Below are 22,124 nucleotides of genomic sequence, written 5' to 3'. Positions count from 1 at the left end.
GCTCAGCACCCAGCTCAGCACCAGCCCTGCTCAGCACCCAGCCCTGCTCAGCACCCAGCTCAGCACCCAGCCCAGCTCAGCACCCAGCCCTGCTCTGCCAGGAGGTTCTGGCTCCCACAGCTCCTCCAGCCCGCTTTAAAACAGCCTTAAAAATTAAGTTCTCATTAATCTCCTCATCCCACACATCCCCATCCTTCCTCGTCAACCTGCAGCAGCAATTTGAGCAGGAATATGATCTGTTTTGGAGCCGCTGACAATCATTGCACCCACTGTTTTCTAACAGAGGCTTTTTTACCTTTTTATTTGCAAATAGCAGCAGTTTGTGCTTTAAATGCTTCACTTTGAATCAAAAAGCACAGTTTTTGTTCCAAAGCCAAAATGCTACAGCCAAAAATGGAAGCGTTCTGCAGGGGCTGTGCTGCCAGGGAGCCTTGTGGGAGCTGTAGTCCCTCAGCTGCGTTCCCAGCACAGCCCAGCCCCGGGTCACGGCACCACCAAGTCCCCACATTCCCATGGGAGCTCCCACTCTTCCCTTCACCCAGGACCAAAGGTCTCCATTTCCAGCTGTTTCTCCTGTTTACTCCCACTCTGCCTCCAGCTCCTTGGCCACGGCCACAGGGGAGGAGGAGGAACAGGACCCGTTTCCTGTTCTTCACCAGCAGCATCTTTCAGGGACCCCAACATGTCCGGGGTGCACAGGGTGATGGCACTGGGTGATGGCACAAGGCTCTCCTGGAAGCACTGGAATGGCTCCCAGGAGGGTGCCCATCCCCAGAGAGGGACACATGGGACATTGTGGAGCCCCCACATTTGGTGTTTTCCCAAGAGGACCCCCCTGGCTCTGCCTTTGCCCGGTAACTGGGGAGGAGCTGAGCCCGTGCTGCGCTGAGCAGGGCAATCCCTGCTCAGTGGGATCATGTCTCTTAATTTCCACCACCCTCATTCCAAGGCAGGCCAGATAATTATACACAATGCACAATTTGCGCAGGGAGCACCAATTCCCAGGCCTATAAACATCCCATTTCCCATTCCAGCTGCACTGACAGAGTTGTATGGTTCAATTTCTGCTGAAGCCCTCATATGCTGTCTGGTCCCATGAAGAGCTCTCGGCTTTAGTCTGCTCATCCCAATTATTGTCTCAGGACCTCAAGTCAGGCAGGATTCAGGCTGAATTCCCCAAATCTCTCCATTAAACAGATCTCTTCTTGTTAGAACCTATTTATTCAAGATGCAAATGACAGGCTCCCTCCCCAGTTGGAATCATTTTCATCCAGAGCCAAATAACCCACTTTAGCCTTCGTGGCATGAAGCGGTGGGCTATTAAAAATGGGAAGGAAATACAGTCAGGTGACTCCATTCCTCGCTTCAGGCCTTCTTCATCAATATTTCACTTAGGGAGCCCCAGCTCCGTTTTAATGGGAGCCCCGTACCAGCCAGATGGCAGCTTTGTGAGCAGCCAGGAATGCCGTGGCACCTGTTGGAACCGGGGCCGGCTCCATGGATGGGCAAAGCAGATCCCCTCTGCCTCAGTGTCCCCGGCACCAGCCCCAAATCAGCAGCTCCAGTGAGACTGGCTCCAAAGGGCTGCTGCCTGCCGGTGCTTCCCAGGAAAGGGGAATCAGGAGCTCACTGGAGGATGCTCATGGTGAGGTGGGTGCTTCTGTCTCTGCTCCTGGCTCCTCTCCTGGCTCTTCCAATCACTCAGTCATGGCTTGAGCTTGGAAAAAGCACCAAAGACCAGCCTGAGCCGCCAGGAGCTGCATCCATCCCTAGTTTTGCCTGGATCCCTCCCAAGGATTCTAGCAGTGCCTGGCACAACGGGCCCATACCCACCTGTGGCTGCTTTCCCGAACGAGAGGAGAGCTGAGGAGTGGAGCAGGCGGGACGAGGCAGGGCAGGCGGGGCCACTCTGCCCAGGGATGGCATCTCCCTGCTCCCGCCTCCGGTTTGCTGCTCCCACCATTCCCGCAGCCCCGGCGAGGCTCCGGGGAGAGGGAAGGCTCCAGGAGATAGCAGGCTCCATTACAATGGAAGAGGAGCCTGTTATTTGATCCAAGAGCTCCAGGAGCAGAGATGAATAACGAGTCTACAGCACATCCACTTGTTTTCCTCAACAGTCAGACTTGGCTTCCTTCCCTCCGATCCGATACCAACAAACCTGTATTTGAGACTCCCCCGGGTGTTCCGTAACCATGCCAATGTGTTCGCCACTTCCTCCCGGCGCGCTGCTGGTACCGTGCAATTACACCTGACACCGTGTATTTAGTGGGCTTCAGTCACATCAAACCCAGCGCCGGGCGGTGTCTGAGGCAAGGGGCTGCCTCCAGCCTCCCAGCCGTGCCAAAATCCCTCACATGAGCACACAAACACACACACACACACACGTCACCTGTGCAGGTGTCCGGAGCCCAGCCCGGTGAGGCTGTGCCAGGACATCCCCGGGATGTGCCCTTTGCCGCGGTGCTCCTGCCCCACAGCCAGCACAGGTAACTACGGGCAGATGCCACCCTGGCTCCCCCGGGGCATCGGGGCTTCTGGAGAACCGGGATGGGCCACATTCCTGCTGGGATGAAGGTCCGGCATGGCACAGGCTGGCAACCAGCCCCGTGCCCGGGAGCCCCCGGCTCAGGACGATGGCAGCAGAGCTGTGCCGGCTGCTGCCTGCGCGGAGCAGATGAGTAATCAAAACTCTCATTCCCGGCTCTGGTGCCAGGATGGGAACAGGAATAGGGAGCACATAACGAGGCCATTCACATGCTAATGACTGGGGAAAGCAGGAGGCTGCGCGGAACCGCTCAGCTTGTCCTGACTGCAGCCTCGGGATGCTTCCCAAACGTTTCGTGTCCCTCCGTGGGCTGATTTGGCTTGCAGAGATGCTGCGCATCCCTCCCCTCTGGCTAAGCCACAAGAACCCCCAAGGCTGGGCCCCAAAAGCATCCCCATGCCCTCATCCCTGAGAGAAGCCATGTTCGGGAGATTGGAGCTGGCGAAGAGCTTCGGGGTCGGGGTGTGTGGAGAAGGGTTTGCTGTGCCGGGGGCAGGGCGTGAGGGATTTTCTGTGCTGGTTCCCACCCACAGGGACTGCAGAGCGGTGCCACCGTGCCCTGAAAGCCGCCGAGAGGCGAGGCTTTCGCTGGCAGCAGCCCCTCGGTGAGTGCAGCTTAGCGGTCCCTCTCATCCCTCAGGAGTGTCCCTGGCACTCCAGCTGTTGGCCGGGAGTTCCTCGGGATTATTTATAGAAAGTTAACAAGGATCTGCAGGGCAATTGTGAAGTAATGGGAGCTCTTGCAGGTTTATTTTATTGAAACGTTTTAACATTAAATCAGCAATTTCTCCGTCAGTACTTGAAGCTGTTTCTGTGCTTGTCAGTGAAATTTACTGGGGACGGAGCAGAGATGGGTGCTGGGTCCTGCACCTCACAGAGCAAAAAAAGGACTATTAATTAGCAACTAATGCCATTAGCAGCTCCCTCAGGGTTTCCCACTGTACCACAGGCACCCTGTGTTCCCTCCAGCTGCAGACCCTGGAGCCCCGAGAGCCAGGCTGGGACCTTGGGGACGAGGGGGTGACTGCAGAGGGGACCCTGACCCAGGCCCTGTGCCCAGCCCTGACACCAGATCACTGAGTTCTGCAGCTCCACGGGGCTTCTCCTGCCTTCCCTCGGCACGCTGGCTGCTCTCACTCATGGCAGAGATATTGGATTGCTCCCCCAAATGAATATAAAACGTTAGAGACAATAAATACACTTTAAAGCTGGGGATGCAGGGTGTCAGCTGAGCCATTTCCTCTCAGTGAAAGGAGCTGGGAAGGGGAGCAGTGGAGTCACCACGATCCTATTTCAGACTTCACACAGCATCTGCAATAACATCAGCGCCATCCAAAAAGCAACAATGCACAGTTTATGAGCACCTGAAGCATCTGCTGTACCTGTATTTACTCCATTAGGTTGTGTCACAACGCATTTGAACTGGAGACTTCGAGGCTCAGGCTGCTCTCATGCTGCAGGAGGCAGGAGGAATCCTCCCAGGTGAGGGAAGGATCCCACAGAGATTCCTCACCATGGCAATTGCTAAGGAGATTGGGATACTGGCAGCACGGTGGGCAGCACCTGCAGATAGGAACATGCATGGTGGGCAGCATCCCTGGAAGAGGTCACAACTCCCTCCCTAAGCTTTATAGGAGCAGACAAAATATAGTAGAATGAGATGGAAAGGGGGTAAGAAAATGAGTATTCTGTAAAAAAGAGGTATCTAGATAGACAGACAGATGGATATTAGATGGGGAGAGATGGATAGATGGATGGATAGATAGGATAGATAAACAGGTGTAGAGAGTGTGCACACATTATAGAGGCACGTGAGAAGATTTCCACAGCCCGTTTTCCCTTCCACCTGCTTGTGCCCCCTCAGAATTCCCATTTCCCCTTACAGTTCCTGATTTGCACTGATTTTGGAATGGTGGCCACAGTGCCCGGTGGTGGTGGCCAGGCAGCAGGTGGTGGCACTGCCACACCAGTGTCCATTTGGGTCGATGCCCCTGCATGACACAGGTAAGAGGGGACACACTCATCAGCACCATCAGGGTTAGGCGTGACAGTGGCAATTGTTACAGACAAGTTTCTAAATTTTAACCACAGGTGGAGGGGGGAAAAAAGCACTTTCTAATTAGCACAGTCACAGCTCCATGGAAACTTTGGGACAATTCTGTCTTTCTTCTGCTTTGGTGACTTCAGGAGAACATGAATCATCCAATTATCCAATCATTGCTACACTGCCCGAGTAGCAGCTAAGGAAGGGGAAAGGTCAGCACATTCCAGAGAGCAGGACTAAAATGCCTTCATTTTCTCTAATATCTGTCTGTTTAATTACTGGAACAATTGTTTGAACGTTTTAATACATTAATTTAGCAGGAGGATAATTGTATGATTACGATTTCACTTCTAATTGTGTGATTACAAATTCACACGGGCCGTGATCAACTGAAAAGTTGGAGCTTGCGCTGAAGTGAAATCTGGAATTTGTAGGGGGAAAAAAAGGAAGAGGGGTGTGTTTGGTTTCCTGCCCCTTCCCTGGGGTGGGAAAATGCTTCGGGAATTGTGTGGTGCATATGCCATGCCAGGAGGATGCTGGTCCCACTGGGATGGGGCAGGAGCTGCCCTGGCTGTGGGGTTTGGGACCCTGGAAGGGCTGTGAAACACCAGGACCGACCTGGGGGACAAACAGCCATGAAAGCAAAAGGATTCGGGAATTTCTCATGGAGCTTCTTCGAGGGTATTTGATCTCCATGCTCCTTGGAAGGGGTTGGCTTTGAGTTTTTAATTTTCGAGGTTTTTTCCCTAAAAAGGAGCCGGTAGAACATCAACCCAGCATTTAGGGACTGAGCATTTAACACAGCATTTCAGATTTTGCTTGAAAAGGTCCATACTGATAATTGCTTAATTTATAGTCACTGGAGCCATGGATCCCACATTGCTGCAGCCCCCCCAGCCCCACCCAAGCGAGAAAGGGCTGGGGGCAGGCTCAGCCAGAGGGGTTCTCAGGGGTTCCCAGGGAACTCCCACAGAGGCTGGGGCAGGGTGTGTCTCTGCGCACAGCTCAGGTGGCATTTCTGCAGCCACGAGTGAGAGAGAAAATTGGTCTTTGATGGGTCTTCATAGAAATGTCACCGAGTGTAAACACGGGGTGACCTTTGCTGCTCCCCTGGCTCCTCGGGGAGCCGCCGGCAAATTCAATAACGCAGCCAGCGGGTCCTAAACGATGTCACCTCCCCTTTTAAGTAAATTACTATCAAATCCACCTGGCCTGGTGCCTTTGCCGGCCGTCACACGAGGCACCTCTGCCCTCAGGGCTGTTTGCAGACCCCTCCACAGCCCCTCCCGTCCCCGGGCCCAGTGTGTCCCCACAGTGGCACCACTGCCCCCTGCCCACGTGGGTGATGGGGGTCAGGGCTCAGGCAGGGCAGGGGTCCCTCTGCTAAAGGGCACAGGGACCCAGAGGAAGTGAGATCCCTGCCTCCACATCCCCTGGGACATGCTCCTCCCTGCCCGCTGCTGGCAGCGTTCCTCCTGCTGATGCGATTTTCAATTAGCGGAGAAGTTCCCAGATTTCTGCCTTTGTCCAGTATCTTCCAAAGTATCTCATTCCAGACAACAATTCTATAATCCAACCGTGACAGGACAATCAGTCACACTCTAAATTAAGCATCTCAAATAAGGATTTATTAGAATTAATCAGACAATTAATGTATGGCCATTAAATAGAGTTTATTAAAATACATCTAAGTGTATTAACTATTTAATAGGAGAGATATCGGTTACGGGGTTGGGAAAAAGCTTTCTAGTTGTCCTCTCTGTCCCAAATTCTGGCAGGCAGCACCATGGGGGCAGGATCCAAGGAAGGAGAAGGAGAAGGGGAAGGAGGAGGACAGGGCTGGTACCAGCACTCGGGTCCCTGCCGAGCCCCCCGGAGAAGTTTATCTCAGTCCCAGCTCCACTTTCGGTGCTGTCACTGCCTTTCTCTTCCCCCTCTCCTCTGAAGTGCCTCCATCACCTCGAGTGCCATCTCCAGCCACTCCAGATCATCCCATTTATTCTTTGCACTTGTGTGCAGCTTTACACTTGCAAAGCAGTCCTTAACTAATTAATCAGATGTTAATGATTCCTCCAAGGTGCAGCAGAGCAGACAGCTATCAATCCTCGCCTCTCCCTCTGCATCTCCCCCGCCTCCACAATTAGATTCCAGCCGATTTTCCTCCTACTTTGCTCTGTTTTCCCCGTGGCCTCTGTTCCGGGGAAGGACGGTGCAGCGGCATCCATCAGCCCTGTGCTCATTACTGGTGCACACTGAGCCGGGCTTGGCTGCCTTTCCTGCCGGTAATTCCAGCCTGGGAGCACGGGAAGGCCAGGCAGGGAGAATGCACGGCCAGGCTGCAGACATTTGGGGTAGTCTGGAACAGCTGAAGCTGTTCTTAGAGAAATGACGTGTCCTAGAGCCATCCCACACCACCCACCCTCTCCTTGGTGGCCCAGGAGGGAGGTGACATCTCCCAGGTGTTGCTGGGTGCACTTCCAGCACTGTCAGGTCCTGGGGAAGGCAGGTGGGTGATGGGGATCCTGTGTGGGAAGGGAGCAGGTGAAGGGCTGGGGGCTGCTCCCTCTCTCCTGGCAGTGCCTGCGTCCCCTCTGCAAACAGAGCTGACCTTCAGGAGAGCAAAACACCTCGTTCCCCCAAGCAGGATCCGGCTCCTGCTGTCCCAAACCAACAGGACACAGATCCCATGGGATGAGGAGGGGGAGAGCTGCAGAAGCACCCAGCAACAGAGCTGGCAGCTTTTGGGGTCCACGACCCCCTCCAGAAACCCAGCACTGGGTCAGGGAAAGCTCCTGGCTCCGTGCAGCGTGTGACGGATCCGACCCGCGGGGCTCTGCACTGCCATTTCCCAGGGAAGCAGCAGGGAGGGGAGCAAGGGGAAAAGGGCAGAGCAAAACCATGGATTTTTATGATATGCAAAAATATTCCAAGACAATGCAAATTAAGCAATTTAGCCTTGCAGGCATTCCTCTGCGCACCGTTATTAAAAGTTCCCAGTCTGGAATTGCCATTTCTAATCACAAGTGGGATCCAAGGCAGGCAGAGCCAGAGCCGGGGCTGGGGCTGGGGCTGGGCAGATGTGAGGAATGCAGGCCAGGGTTGGAGCGTGCTGTGCCCATGCTCTGGGAGGCACAGAGCCCCCAGGAACATCAACTCTCCATGCTCAGGGGTCTGTGGCAGAGGACAGGGAGGAGGGATGGGGTCCGTGGAGAAACGATTTGGAGTTTACTGAGCTCCCTCTGCCCTGTACAGGGCAAGCACTCAGGTCCTAGGATGGGACAGAGGGCTCCAAGTCACCCCCTCCCATTATGTCCACACCCCAGCGAGCCTCCCACCCCTAAACTGGGGAGCACTGGTGAGACGGGGGGAGCATGATCAGAGCAGAGGAACGGGGGCACACGGGGGGCTCTGAAGGAGCACGTGAAATCCGTAATTATAATTAAAATAATGGCAACTCTGTGAGCAGCTGAATTCACCCCAGCAGTGGTGATATAACTTGGCAGGGCTTATCAGAGGGAACGGCGGATCCAATTAGGAATTAACGGTGCTGCAACCGTGGAGCAAACACCCCTCACCCAGCCACTGGCTTCTGCTGGGAAAGCCTCTCCCCTCCCCAAATTCCCAAGCGAGGTCCCCTCCCAGTGACAATGTCTGTGCCCTGGTGCTGGGAGTGCTGGCACTTGTCCCGTGATGGCCCCTGGAGATCCTTGCATTTAGAGATATCTTCTTTGTGTATTTACAGTAATTTATTTAAGAACCTGGCTATTTCTGTCAGTTTTGTTTCCAGGGAGGCTATTCCTGATCTTTGTCTGAATTTTCTCTTTCTAAAACTCTTTTCAGTTGGCTTTTCTTCCTTTTTTCCTCCAAGGAGTTATGAATTTCATTCTTTCACAACCATTCCCAAGCAGCCTGCTGCCTGCACATTCCCAACTCATTCCTCTGCTGATTTGCACGAGATCCAGAAGAGTTTCCTCTCCATTTGTATTTATAGCTACACTTACAAATGCTTTGGTGCAGAGGAATTCGGCAGAGCCCTGTGAAATAACCTGGAATGGAGGCGGGGGGGTGAAAGGAGAGAGAGAGGAAGCAGCTTTTGTTTGGCCAAAGAAAAGTCCGAGGGGAGAGGAGAGGACGGGCTTGGAAATGCAAAAGGCAGCTGAAGAAGAAAGTCACGCACTGCTGGCTCCTGTGGGGAAGGAAGGGAATTTGGGCTTTGTATGAAGGATAAAGAGGCTTTTCAGACCAGGAAGGACAAGCAGCTGTCGGGAAAGGCTCAATCCCTGTTTGCCGCTGACCTCCAGCGGTGACTCCGAGCCCCTGGGCTCCCCACGATGGCGACTGGCCAAGGCCACTGAGTGCTCTGGGCGCTGCTTCCCGAGAACCCTGCTGAGGACAGGAGCTCTGAAATCCCGGGATCCTGCTCCTCTTCCTGCTCATCCCCCTGTCCCTGTCCCTGTCCCTGGCAGCTCCTGCCCGACGACACCAAGGGGCTATCGAGGAGGCCTTCCCCATTCCATGAGTGACTAACGATGTCAGACTAATTAATAAGCAATGGAAGTGTAAACAATGGTGTCAAAGGGAATTTAATTATTGGCAATATAATACGATTTTGATTAATACAATTAGATTCTTTAATTGCATTAGTAAAACCAAAAGCTAGCTCCAGGTCACTAATTTGATTGAAATTTCCAGCTAAATAAGCTCCAGTCCTTCTCTCCTCTCTGGGAGGATGGGCCATGGGCAGGGTCTGTGGCATGAGGACAAGGACCAGCACAGGCCAGTGCCAACACAGGTGACACCCAGCCAGCTGCTCCCTGGCCCCGTGGCAGGGGCTGGCAGCCCTGGGACCATGCTAGACCCTTCTCTCCCCGTTTACACCTGATCCCTGAGCAGCCCAGCACGGCCAGTGTCCTGCTGCTGGTCTGGGAGAGCTCTGTCCCTGCTGGGCAGCTGGAGATGCTGCTGATGGCCTCAGGAAGAAGAGAGGCCCCCCAAAGTTTTGGATTTTGCATGAAAGAGTCAGAGACTGTTTGAATTCCTGCCGGTGCCGGTTGTTCCTGCGCAGCAGAGCCGGCCCTGGGCTCCAGCCGTGTGCACAGCGTGCAGAGCCAGCTCAGCTGGCTGGGCAGCACTTCCAATTATGGGTGATCAAAATCTAATTATTGACTTTAATAGGAGCTGAATCTGGCCTGAAGAATCCAGGAACAATTATTCCAGGTTCCCATTACATTAAACAGGAGCGACAGGACAGCTCCCTTTCCTTGTCGTGCGGAGATCAGAGCTGGAGAAAAGCTGAATAAAAACTTGGCCTGATGCATTTGGTTTTCCTCTCAGTCCAGGAATGGGAGCTGTGGCAGAGCCTGTCCCAGGGACACTCCAGGGATGCAGGTTCATGGAATCTCAGACTGGTTTGGGTTGGGAGGGACTTCAAAACTCATTCAGTCCCATGCCCTGGCACAGGCAGGGACACCTTCCACTATCCCAGGTTGCTCCAAGCCCTGTCCAACCTGGCCTTGGACACTTCCAAGGGTGGGGCAGCCACAGCTTCTCTGGGAATCCTGTGCCACCACCCTCACACAGAGGCTCCTCCCCACTGGCCTGTTCTGATGTGATGCTGTACTTGAGGCAATTAAAAAAAATTAAGCTCAATAAAATAAAAGTTTGCCTTTGTGGAAAGTTCTCGTGTGGAATTGACCATTTGCTGGAATACGGAGGAACTTTTAAGCACAGTTTCCCACATCCCTACAGGAGTTTTTCTGTTGTTATTTGCATTCATATTGAAACCAACATCTAAATTATAAATACAATTATAAATACACCCCTGTCCATGCCGGAGTAAAAGCCACTGTGCAGCTCAGGGACTCCTCTGCAGGATTTTTAAGCTCTGGGATGTTTTCCTTGGTGCTGTCCTGGCACCATGGGAAGGTTTCATCCCCATTCCCCCCCTCCCTGTGGTGCAGGCCTCTGGAGCCCCACAGCAGCACCATCTCCATCCCACGGGATGCTGGGGACACCAGGCCTGGCCTCCTGCCCCACTGCCAGCTCGGAGCAGGGGCTGCTGCCGGCGCCTTCGCGAGATTTATCACTTGTGGAAGTGTGTGAGAACGGAGACAATTTTTCCAGCTGTGCATTATCCACCCGCTGGACTGTGACGGCTCTTTGTGAGCTGTGACGCCGCATCCCATAAAAGCTGTATTTAGGATCCAGGTTAAAATTCATATTTTCTACCACATGGAACATAACGGCTCCTTGGGAGCCGATTCAGCCTCTATCGGAGGGATGTGCTGGTGGAGTCGTTTTTGAAGGAACATGTTGATTTGGAGGCTGTTTTGAGGAGCTGCCCCATGGCCCAGCTGTCGCAGGGCACTGCCCTCGGGCTGCCCTCTCACCCCAGGAGATCCCGGGGGGACAAATAGCCACATATATGGAAAAAATCCTTCCCTGTGAGGGCGGGCAGGCCCTGGCACAGGTCGCCCAGAGAAGCCACATTCCTGGAAGTGTCCAAGGCCAGGCCTGGCAGCCCAGGGCTGGTGCCACGCCATCCCCCTTCCAGGAAGGAGCTCCCAGGTGAGCAGCAGGTCTGAGGTGGGCAGGTAGGCAGCAAAAGAGAGTATCTGCTCCAAAATGAAAGCATAAAGCCACTTTTTGGGACAAAATTTTCCTTTGTTTCTGGCAAAAAGCAGATTTATGGGTTAATAAACATCTACGACTGGCCTCTGAAAAAATACACTCAGGTAGACAAGAATTATTCATTCAAATTAACTATAAATTAAGATCAGCCTAATTTAGGTCCATTAAAATGGAAAAGTGTATTATCTCCCATTCAAAGGAATTTGTATTTGATGCAAATAGGACAAATTCAGAAAGTTTGGAAATGTTCTCTGATTGTTCATTTGCATCGTTAACCGGCAGAGAATGGGCCTGTGATTTCAAAATGGGAGAACAGAAGGAACAATAATTAGTTATGTAAATAATGTGGCATTCTTGTTTATAATTAGTCCAAGAATAAAATAAAATTCACGCATGTCACAGGACTCATTTTCGTATGCAAATGAACAATCAAAATTATAAACGGTAATAATGCAGTTTGGGAGAATGTGGCATTTCTAATTTATTAGCCCAGGCAGAAGCCAGAGCTGATTCCTGTTGACATTGGGAGATTTCAAAGGTACCTCCGGGATGGAAAAAACATCCGAAAAAAGAGAAAAACGAGGGAGAGCGGGAGGAAATGGTGTGGGATCACCTGTTGGAGTTCCTCCTGAGGGGAGAGGAGTGCAGAATTCCCTGTGCCTCTGGGAAGGGATGGGAATGCTCCTCCTTAACAAAAAACTGCCGGGGTGTGGGAATGCTTTAAAGTTCCCTAAGCTCCCCACGGGCTGTAACCACAGCGTGGTCTGTTTATTCCAGGAAAATGTGGTGGAGAAGGGAGCCGAGGCTGGAAATGTTCCCACTGGGGTCCAACATTTCGCTGGCTGTCCCAGCATGGAGATGGACGTGTCACAGAGAGGGTCAGGGATCCCTCACTGGATGACACAGGCCCATGGGAATACCCCCTCCACACCCCTAAAAAAGCCACATTCCCACCCATTTCTGTCAACCCCATTTCAGCACCCACCGTGAATTTTGGCCCCAGTGGTTCCACACCGACAGCTTTCAGGGGTTTGGAATGTCCCTTCCTTTGCCATCCCGTGTGGCTGGGGCCTGGGACATGAGCATCACTCCCAACTGTTTGATCTAACTCCTATCCTGGGTCCTCAGAGCCCCTGCCAAGGACACTGAGGAGCCTCTGCCCTCCCTGCCCATCCCCAGGAACGGCTCGAGCCAGGGGATCCTCAGGACAAGCCGAGCTCTAGGAATGTCAGGGATTAAATAATGGTATTAATTATTAATTATGGCTTATCTTGCTGCAGAGTGTGGAACAGGAGTCAGAACCTGCATCAGGGAGGACGGGACATCTCGGGAACAGGAGTGCTCCGGCTGCTCTCTTAAAATATGCTCCCACCTCAGCTCGACATCGGAGCCGAGGGCTCTCAGCGGAGCCGCGCAGCCGAGCCGAGCGTGTTGGATAATAAAAGCAAGGAAAGAACTTTAATTAAGGCTCCTCAGGCAGATGCAGCTGAGGGGATGGGGGGGATGCAGCTCAGACTTTCTTGGCCAGGGCTGCTAGGGAAGGAGCTGCATGGGAGGCACCGGAGGGATGAGCATCATCCTGCACCTGCAGAGGGACAGAGGGACTCGCCCTGGATGCAGCCACCAAGGTCCTGGTCAGCCTGCAGGGCTGTGGGGCTGTGGGGGTAACTCCCATGGAACTGCCAGTGCTCCAGGAGAAGCAGCCCTTGTGCAGTCCCAACCCCTGGGTTATGGAGGGAATTCTCAAAGGAAGCACATCCGAAAGTCAGGCTGGGATCCCCAGCATCCCTGTCCTCAGGGATCCCAAGGATCCACTCTGCGTGTTCAAGGGGCTCTGCTACCCCAGGATATGGGCTGGGGGTTTAAGAAGCTGCTAGAACCCATCAGGACTGCCTGGGAACATCCCAGAGCACCATCCCAGGGCTCCAGCCCTCTCCAAAAGGCACAGACACATCTCCCAGCAGACACTGTGCTCAACACCAGCAGAAGAAGCCCCAAATCCCAACGCCGAGCCTCGCAGAGCTGGAACAAAGCCTGAGCGACTGTTTACTCACGTCACCGAGGCCCTCGGATGCCAAACCACTGAGTGAACCTTTCTGTCAATCCGACACTTTTAGGGTAATTTAACTTAATAACACCTTTGTCTGCACAAAGCGTTTGTGTCTGAAGGGTTATTACCATCGCAGTTATTTTAGGTGGGTTAATGGGATGGAGTAGATTTGAAATTGTCAGTGCAGCCACGCAGGCGGCTGCTCGCAGTGTTTACCTTCCCAACCCTTCCCTCGCTTTACATAACTTCCCACCCTCACCTAAAAGTGCCGTCATAAATTATGAGCAATTTCCCCCCAGGTCCTCATGCATCATTAATTTTTTGTTTAGAAGGAAAAAAACAAACTGTCCAGGTCTTAATTGTTACCGCTTTGAGCAGAGCCTGGGCTGAGTGTGGGGCCTCTGGGGTGTGTCAGGATTTTTGGACTACTTTGAGTTGATATTTAACTCATCGCATCAGGGGGCTCACAGGAAAAGGGGGAGGAGGAAAGAAGTCTTCTTGAAAGGAGAAAGGAAAATTATTGTGGGGAACAATCAAGAATTGGCCAAGGCAGCAGCAGAGCCCAGGTTCCCTCCTGCTCCTCACTGGAGAGATTTTAGGAATTAGGATTTTTTTTCCCTGCAGGTGTGCAGGGAGCAGGAATGTGCAGCCCATTGCCCTTTGGGGAGGCTGCAGCTGCTGGCTCCTGGGGCTCACGCTGCAAAGGAGGGAATCCCTGCATTTGTTGGGAGCTTCCTTCATCCCTGCGAGCCTCTCCCCTGCTGCCGACAGCGCCGGCTCGGCACCAGAGCCAAGGCTGGGGACGCAGTGTCTGCCACCCCTGCTCAGCAGCTGGCACCCCTGCATGGCATATGGCACCCCTGCATGGCATATGGCAGCCCCACTCAGCAGCTGGCACATCTGCACGGTGCTGGCACCTGCACATGGCATCCGCCCTCCTGCCCGGCCCCTGGCAGGATCCTGCAACAGCCACAGTGCGAGGGGAGGAGAGAGGGAGGGAGGAGTGGGCTGTGCCCTTCTCCCTTTCCCCGGACCCCCCCAGCTGGGCCTTGCCTCGCTGCGAGCCTGGCACAAGCACACACCTCGTGCCTTTCCCCTGCCCCGTGTCATTTTTGGGCCAGAGTTACGTTAATGGCAGCAGAGCGGGCTCCCGTGCCAGGGCTGGCACCTTCCTCGTCACCTCGCCGGGTCCCCTCGGTGCCTCCCAGCCGCCCCTCGGGCCAGGTGACCTTGAGGTGGCTTTGCTCGTTGGCTCAGCTGCAGTCAGAAGATTAAATTCTGCTCCTGTCCTGGGAATCTGATGATAAAAAGTCCTTTCTAGACAGAATCCGGATAATGAACAGCTCCCTGGCTTCGCGCTGGAAGAGGGAGCGTGGAGTTATTACTGCATTAAAAAATCTCCAAAGTCAACTAAATTCACCACAGACACGGAGGACCAGAATTCCTCTTCATTCCAGCGGGGTGGAGCATCCAGCATCGTCAGTAATGCTGTGCTAATTGCAGCTGGGCAGGAGCACAGGGGGCTTTGCCAGGGAGGAGGGGGCCACAGTGCTCCCCCTTCTCCCCCGTGTCCGTCACTCCTCTGCTGAGGCCAGAGAGGGATTTGTGTTCCGTAGGAAAACACTTCCAGTGCCCATCAAAAATCCACACTCCAAAGCACCAAGGGTGAGCGGCGCTGCGCCACACTCGGATGTGGCAGCTCCGGGAGAAAATCTGGGACCTGCTCCCTTGCCTTGTTTCCCCGGGATGTCACTGGCCAGGAACTGGCCACTCGGGTATAAGCCCTGTGCTTTAAACAGCCAAAGGACAAAGAAAGGCCAGGCCAGGAGACAGAAGAGCTGCCATAAACAAAGCTGTGGCTTGTCTCAGGCATTAGTCATACACCAACAGGGATGTGGGACATGTATCTGGGCAGCATTCGGGATATCTGCTAATTAAAGAAGCCTCTGACTGCTGGAGAGTGTTAATTCACAGACAGCGTGGTCCCCCTGGGCAGAGCTCAGGGCAAGAAAGGATTTATTTACACCTCACAGAAGTTGTTCTTTTTGCAAAGGTTGTGCTTAATCGGAATTTTTCAGAGGAATTTGTTGAACAAAGGAGGAATTGATGGAAAATCTCTGGCCTTCCTCACCCTGTTTGCCTGTAGTTAAGGCTGAACCACCTCTCCAGAGGCAAAGCCCACGCTAACTTCCATTCCTTTCCCAGGTGTCACACAGCCCAAACCCTCTGTCACTAAAGCATTCCTGTGGGCCCTAATGAGCTCCAAGTCAGACTGCTCGGACCAGGTCAGTAAATTTCCACAGAACCCTAAATGGTTTGGGTTGGGAGGGGCCTTGCAGACCATCTCGCTCCTCTGGCTGGTCCCAGGGTGGTGTGAGCAGCATCTCCCAGCTCAGCCTGCTCTCTCTGACAGATTTTCCTCTGGGATATGGGAGAACTGCAGGAAGATGCTGGCTGCTCCCATCGCCTTCCTGCTTCCCTGCCCTGCAGCAGCAAAGGCTCTTTAGGGCTGGCAGACACCTCCAGAGCAAAGAGGCTTCCTCAGCTTCAAAGAGATCATCACAAAATCGCCAGAAAACAACGCACGGGGCGGCTGCAGAGACTCAGCCGTCGGCAGGACGGCTCTGACAGCACGGAATAAAAGCAGAAATAGCAATTTCTCACTGAAGAGCTGGGCTGACACCTCCCTGACCTGTGAGCAGCAGGGACTCTCGGCACACCGGCACAGCCCGGTTGTTTGCTGTTGCCTGGGCTGACACCGCTGATTAGAGCAGACAGGCGGGCAGGAGGATGAGCCCGAGCTCCGGCCGGCGCTGGGGCTGCCTCCTCCTGACCCCAAACCTGAGAGCTCCTGCCCTGCATCTGCAGCTAAATAAACCAAGTAAATCATCCTGGCAGATAGATAATTAAATAATTATCAGCCACTTAATAACAAGGAGTGGGTGTTCAGAATTAGCATATTAGACAGTGTCTTTAAGGGCTAATTGTTGCATTACATCAGAGTTACTCATTCATTATTCTTGTCATTTCGGGTGATAATTTGCACTTTAGGAGACAGAGACAATTTTAGCAGGCAATTAGAGACATGTCAGGCTTGGCCTAGTGAGTTACTGTCACAATTATTGCATTTTTTCCGGTGTCCTCATTTGCAGGAGTGTATTTAAGGGCAGTCTGGTAATTTCATGGTGAGGCAAAACAGGCACCGGCACCCGGAGAAGCGGCAGGGACGGAACAAACCCCGATTTCACAGCACCGGGGCCGGCACGGGGAGGGGCCTGGGGGCTTGCAAAGGGAAAAATCCTGAGGAAAAGGGTGTTTCTACATTGCTGATGGGAACATTTTTCACGGTTTGGGGTCCCTTTGGAACCCAGTCCTGCAAGTCCCCCACTGCCATTGCTTTGTGTCCTTTTCCACCCCGTGCCAGCGATGGATACAGATCCCTACTGAGGACACGGCCGGAATTGGTGGATGCGTGGATTTTTTTTTTTCACAGGTTTTGGCAGCTTTGGTTACCTGGAGTGGCAGGAACAGGCACCTGCAGCAAACTGCAAGGAGAAAGGTATTCCCAGGGAACACAGTGCACCTGCCCATCAGAGCGATTCTCAGAGAGGATAAACACAAGGATGTGCCCAGTCCTGCTGAGCCTGACTGAGCCTGAGAGCACTGACAAGGCTTAAATATTCCTTAAACTACAGCTGAAGGGAAAAACTGGATCTGCAGCAGCTGCACCTTGGGATACATGCATTATAAGGGTATATACAGTCAAATAGAGTTAATTAAGCTAAAACCACAGTAAATCTGCCAGACCCATATTAACACTATAGTCAAAATAGTGGGAAATATAGTATTTTCCCTAATAAATCCTGTTCTGTTACAGATTTATGTTGGCATCTGCATAGTTACCAGAGTTTTACAATAATCATTGATCAATCAAAGTTTTATGACAAAACTATAATTTTCCTGTGTTTCTTTCTTACTTAGTTTCCTAGTTTGCTTAATTCCCAGAATGCAATCCAGTAAATCTTTGGGGCTGAGATATTAAGTAGATAATAAGAATGCCATATAAGATTTGCTTATATTTTAAACTGTCCTTACAAATGATTTATAATTAGGGCCAAATCTAAGACAAAACATTATTAAAGTCAAAACCCTCCATAAATTACTGGAGTTTGCTTATGCCTGTAATAATTTATTAGAGGTTTACTATAGTATTTCCTCTGGTGATATCCAAAGCTCTATGTGTCATAAATGGGAAATATGGGCTGGTAAAACATACAGAAAACAGGACTGATCCCCAGTGACCCCCAGTGACAGGCTCTGAGACACCATCAAAAGCGTTCTGCAGTGGAAATGAAACGGCACCAATCACCCAGCTGTGCCAGACCAAAGGCATCTTTGTTGTGGGAAATTCAGTCGTGGTTTATAGGATTTGATAAGTTATCCTGTTTACAGGTGGAACAGGACCTGCAGATGGGTTTGTGCTTCTGGCATCCCACCAAGGGCTCTGCCATGGGGAATCCGCCAGGCCCAGCCATGCCCGGAGGGGGAGCAGGGCTGGCAGTGTCCAGGGAGGGCAGGGGGGCTTTGCCACGTGGGCTTTGCCTTGTGGGGTTGCTGTGAGAGGTTTGCCAAGCAGGGGTTTGCTCTGTGTCACCTGTCACCTGCTGTCACCTTTCTGCAAAGCACAGAGCCCCTCCTGGGGACACGCTCGCCACCAGAGCCATGGCTGGGCGCTGCCAGGTCGCTGCCTCCTCCAGCCCAGCCCATTCCACTCTGGTCTTTCCATAACTCCCATCTCACCCATGGAGCTGTGGATCCTGCTCAGAAGGGCTGGATTTTCCCGAGTTACCCCGGGCATCTTTCAATGTGCTGGGCTGGCACAAGATGTTCCCAGTCAGTCTCATGCAGGTACCCTTGGTTTTTGTGTCGGTGTTAATGTCAGAGTGACTTTGCTGCAAGTGCAATTCTCTGTTTGCAACCATAAGGATCCCATAAAGTGCTTCCCAAAATCCCAGCCGAACTGGGCTGCGAGCACCGGAGCTCAGCCCAGCCTCTGCCTGCCACAGTGCTGTGCCAGTACAAGCCTAAACCATCCCACTGGGACACACTGGAGAACGAGGCCAGGGGTGAAGCACAGTCCCGCCCCACTGGGAAGCAGCAGAGCTGCGTGGATTGACCTGGAGTGGGGCTGGGTGTCCAGCTCAGGGCTTGGGAGCTGAGGGAAAGTACCGGACATTTAATTTTCCACCGTGCCCTGAGGGGATGATCGGGATCCCTGGGATGGGCAGGGTGACAGCAGCATGTGGGCAGCACCGGAGGAGCCGATGGCACGTGAGGATGGAAATGAGATGTGGAGGGAGCTGCCGGGGTCTGGAGAGGGCAACTGGAGAGAGCAGAGCCAGGAGAGGAGTCCCTGCTCGTGTCATTAAAAACTCCTTCCTCGTCTTTCACAGCAAACAGTGAAGAACAGAAATGAGACCTGAGGTCAATCTGATCGTCTGTTAAAACAGAGAGAAATAGAATAAAATAAATTCAATTAAAATTTCAAAACAGTAAAATAAAATAAAATAAAATAAAATAAAATAAAATAAAAACAGCTAAGCAGACAAAGACAAGTGACTGCAGAAGCTGCACCACTGCACGCTCTCAGCATCCCAGCAGCTGCACGGCCTCTGCCTCTCCACCTGTGATACCATCAGAGGCACTGATTGCATTGCAGGTTTGTTATCAGTCTCTCCCCATCCATCTCCCACAGATAATCCCTTTGCTCTCACATCAGGCAGTGCTGATCCCTGTCCTGCCCTGGCACAGGGAGCCCGGATGCTCTGAGAGCCACCGAGAGGGTTTCAAATCCCTCTCAGACCACAGCAGAGGCAGCGACTCTGCAGGAATGTTCCTTCCCATCGAGGACAGCACCAACACAGCCAAGGTTTGGCCTGAAAGGAATTTGTATTCCTGAGAATACCCATTTGTACCTTGACCAGTGGGTTCTGGGATGGGTGTATCAATCACAGAATATTTGATGGCACCCCCTGCCCTGCCACACCTGGCTGGCACCTGCTGCCAGAGTGGGGTGCTCACACAAGAACCCAAATTAAACAGCCGTGAAAATGGGATAGGGCTTAATTAATCCACATTAAAGTCCTCTGTGGACATTAACTCAGGATTGAAATACTCGGGTTTAGCTCAGCCTCTGCTCGCTTTAATGCTAAATGAAGTTTTCACTGCAGGAGGACATTTAATGAAGTTTAGCTAATTCACACCTTAAATTAATTCTAATTAAATTTCCTCAGTGGCCCTGGAAAAGCAGGACCCAATGAAGCAGCTCTTCTTATCTTTGTCTGTTCTTGCCGTTGTTTTACTTGCAGCACCCAAATACACCAATAGTCACATTGGTCACCCAAACAGCCAAAGTCAACTCCCTGTGCCCTGCATGGCTGATAACTCCCATTTCCCTGCTCCACGGTGGCCCACATCCACATCCCACCGTGGCCGTGGTCAGTCCCATCCCGCAGGACCCTGCAGGACCCCACGCTGTGCTGCTCCCGGCGGCAGCTCCGTGTCCTCGTCCCTTCACTGGGCTCTGCATGGCCACTCTCGGGGCAGCAGCGCTCTCCCAGTCCTCATCCATTTGTAGGGAGGAGCGGGGACAGGAGCCTCCCCTGCCACAGAGACGGATGCAGATTACGCCATTAATTTTTTATGCGAATTCAAAAAATTCCATGTTGACTCCATGACGCAAATGGGTATGAAAATCCTGGCGAGCGCACTCATTGTTACAGAAATCAAATGGCTCAACAGCCGCTAATGAGGCAGACAAGGAGCTTCACTCACCCTCAGAGGATTTGAAGGCAAGAAGAGAAGAAGGAGCGCGTTACATTATTCATGTGCCTTGTTTGAGTTTCAAATCCTAGGAAGTCGCAGCAAAGGCGGTTTTGGGATGTGCCGGTGACCTGCTCTGCATGGAGAGGGGGCAGGAGAAGTCCTGTTCCCTAACTGAGAACGCCTTGCAAACGCGGTTCCCACCCGGCCACGGCCCCCTGCCCTGGGACGTGCTCGGGAATGCCCCGGGGATGCCCCGGGATGGGGAGGATCCACTGGCAGCACCCTCAGGCACTGCTGCCTGCGATTGCCGGGCGCTGCCCACACACAGGACATGACCTCGCTGTAAACTGTTTAAAACACACCACATTCTGCTGGAACAGGTGCCGAATTATTTTAGATGGAAAGGAAGAGAGGAAAAACCTGGGAGAACAATTGATCAGAGGAGGAGACGTGCAGGCAGGTGCTCCACAAGGCAGGGCTGAGGTGCACAGTGCAGCTGTTGACCAATTATTAAGGACTAACAAACAGATTCCCGGAGTCCTTCTGCATTTTGTAATTACGACTTGCCCATAAAACCCTCCGGGCCAACATTATCTCAGCCAGCTTTATGAGTGCTCACGAGGTTAATGCAGAGCTGTAAATCTGCAGCAGGCCATGGGAGTGAGAGCAGACGAAGTGTTCGTAAATCTGGAGGAATCGCTCCAGTTTGTTTGTTTAATAAAATCCTGGTCCATGAGGAGCAGCAGGTTCCTGTCGGGGCTGTGTGGCCACCCAGCCCTGCCTGGCAGGGACATGAGGGACTGTGTGTCCATCTGTCCATCTGATGGATCCCACTCTCTGCATCCAAAGCATCCTTTGAGTCCGGATCCAGTGTTAAAACTGTGCTCTCTGGCACTGCCACCATCCAGGGCCACCAACCAGTGGCACCGAGGTGCCCATCCGTGCCACTCACCCTTGGCAGTACTGCTGTGCCACAGACGGTGTTGGGAGCATTGGGATCGTGGTTGACCATGGCCAACACAGAGTTAAACTCCCTCCTCACGGCTCTCCAGGTCAGGGTATATTTGCTTGGATTTTACATTGGAATTTGAAATCCACAGCTACAAGGAAACATTTATTTTCTTGCCCTTCAATGATCAAACAAGTGGCGCCGAGGCACAGGGAAGCGGAGTTTCCATTAGGAGAACTGTTTTCTTTTTGCTGTAAAATATCAAATATTTTGACATTTCCATCAGACTTTTCTTTGTATCAAAGCTGCAATGGCAGAACAATCTCAAGGCATTTAGACTTCAGAGGTTTGCGCGTTTCTGAGCATTCCCTCCTTTACAAGGGGACGCTTCTGAAGGGATGTGTGATTTCTCCCTCAGAGACCAAAGGAAATGTAATAAAAACAAGAGCCCTGTGAGGGCTCCGGGGAAGCGGCTGCAGGCAGGCGGAGCTCCGAGCTGATCCCCCTCCCAGGAGCTGCAGTGTCCCGGTGCCGGTGGTAGGGTGAGCTCCTGGACATGGGGGCATCATCCTCATCATCCTCATCATCCTCATCATCATCATCATCATCATCACTGTCATCATCACCCACCCCGTGGCCTCAGCGTGGGTGTCACTGAGAGACAGGATCCATCACGCTGCTCCAAAGTGTCTGCAGAGGGAAAGCAGCTGCTTCTCTCTGAGGCAGAGCTCCTGTCCCACTCTGACGGGGGACAGGTACATTTTTATGGAGTCACAGAACCATTAAGCCTGCAAAAGACCTCCAATACCCCCATGCCAACATCGTGGAGGGCCAACTTCACTCGTTGTTTGAACATCTTCAGGGACTGAAGTCACTGAAGTCACCGAGTCACTTCTGGTGACTCCACCACTTCCCTGGGGAGCCTGTTTCATGGGGTTTCAGAGCAAAGTCATCCCCAAATGCTGCTGGGGGACCCTGGGAGGACCCTGTGTGTCCCTACTGCCCCAAGGTGGGTCCCCTCACAGCGCTGGGGCGGTCACAGGGCTGTGTGACCGACACCATTCCTTCTCTCTGCTTTAAT

At 52.7% G+C, this 22,124-nt stretch overlaps 1 long non-coding RNA gene across 1 annotated transcript in view; it reads right to left on the bottom strand.

Moving 5' to 3' along the window:
• Positions 1-2,202, bottom strand: part of LOC121667952 — a 5,403-nt gene extending 3,201 nt beyond the window's left edge. Inside the window, exon 1 of the long non-coding RNA XR_006017206.1 lies at positions 1,834-2,202. This is a non-coding gene — a long non-coding RNA (uncharacterized LOC121667952). The remainder of the gene's footprint in view (positions 1-1,833) is intronic.
• Between the last annotated feature and the right edge of the window lie 19,922 nt (positions 2,203-22,124).

The sequence above is a fragment of the Corvus kubaryi genome, unplaced genomic scaffold (assembly GCF_017639235.1).
Source record: "Corvus kubaryi isolate FWS band 111438036 unplaced genomic scaffold, C.kubaryi_AGA036_p1.0 37382, whole genome shotgun sequence".
NCBI classification, from domain to species: domain Eukaryota; kingdom Metazoa; phylum Chordata; class Aves; order Passeriformes; family Corvidae; genus Corvus; species Corvus kubaryi.
Note: the sequence above shows the minus strand (reverse complement) of the source record. Positions and strands in the feature narration are given on the sequence as shown.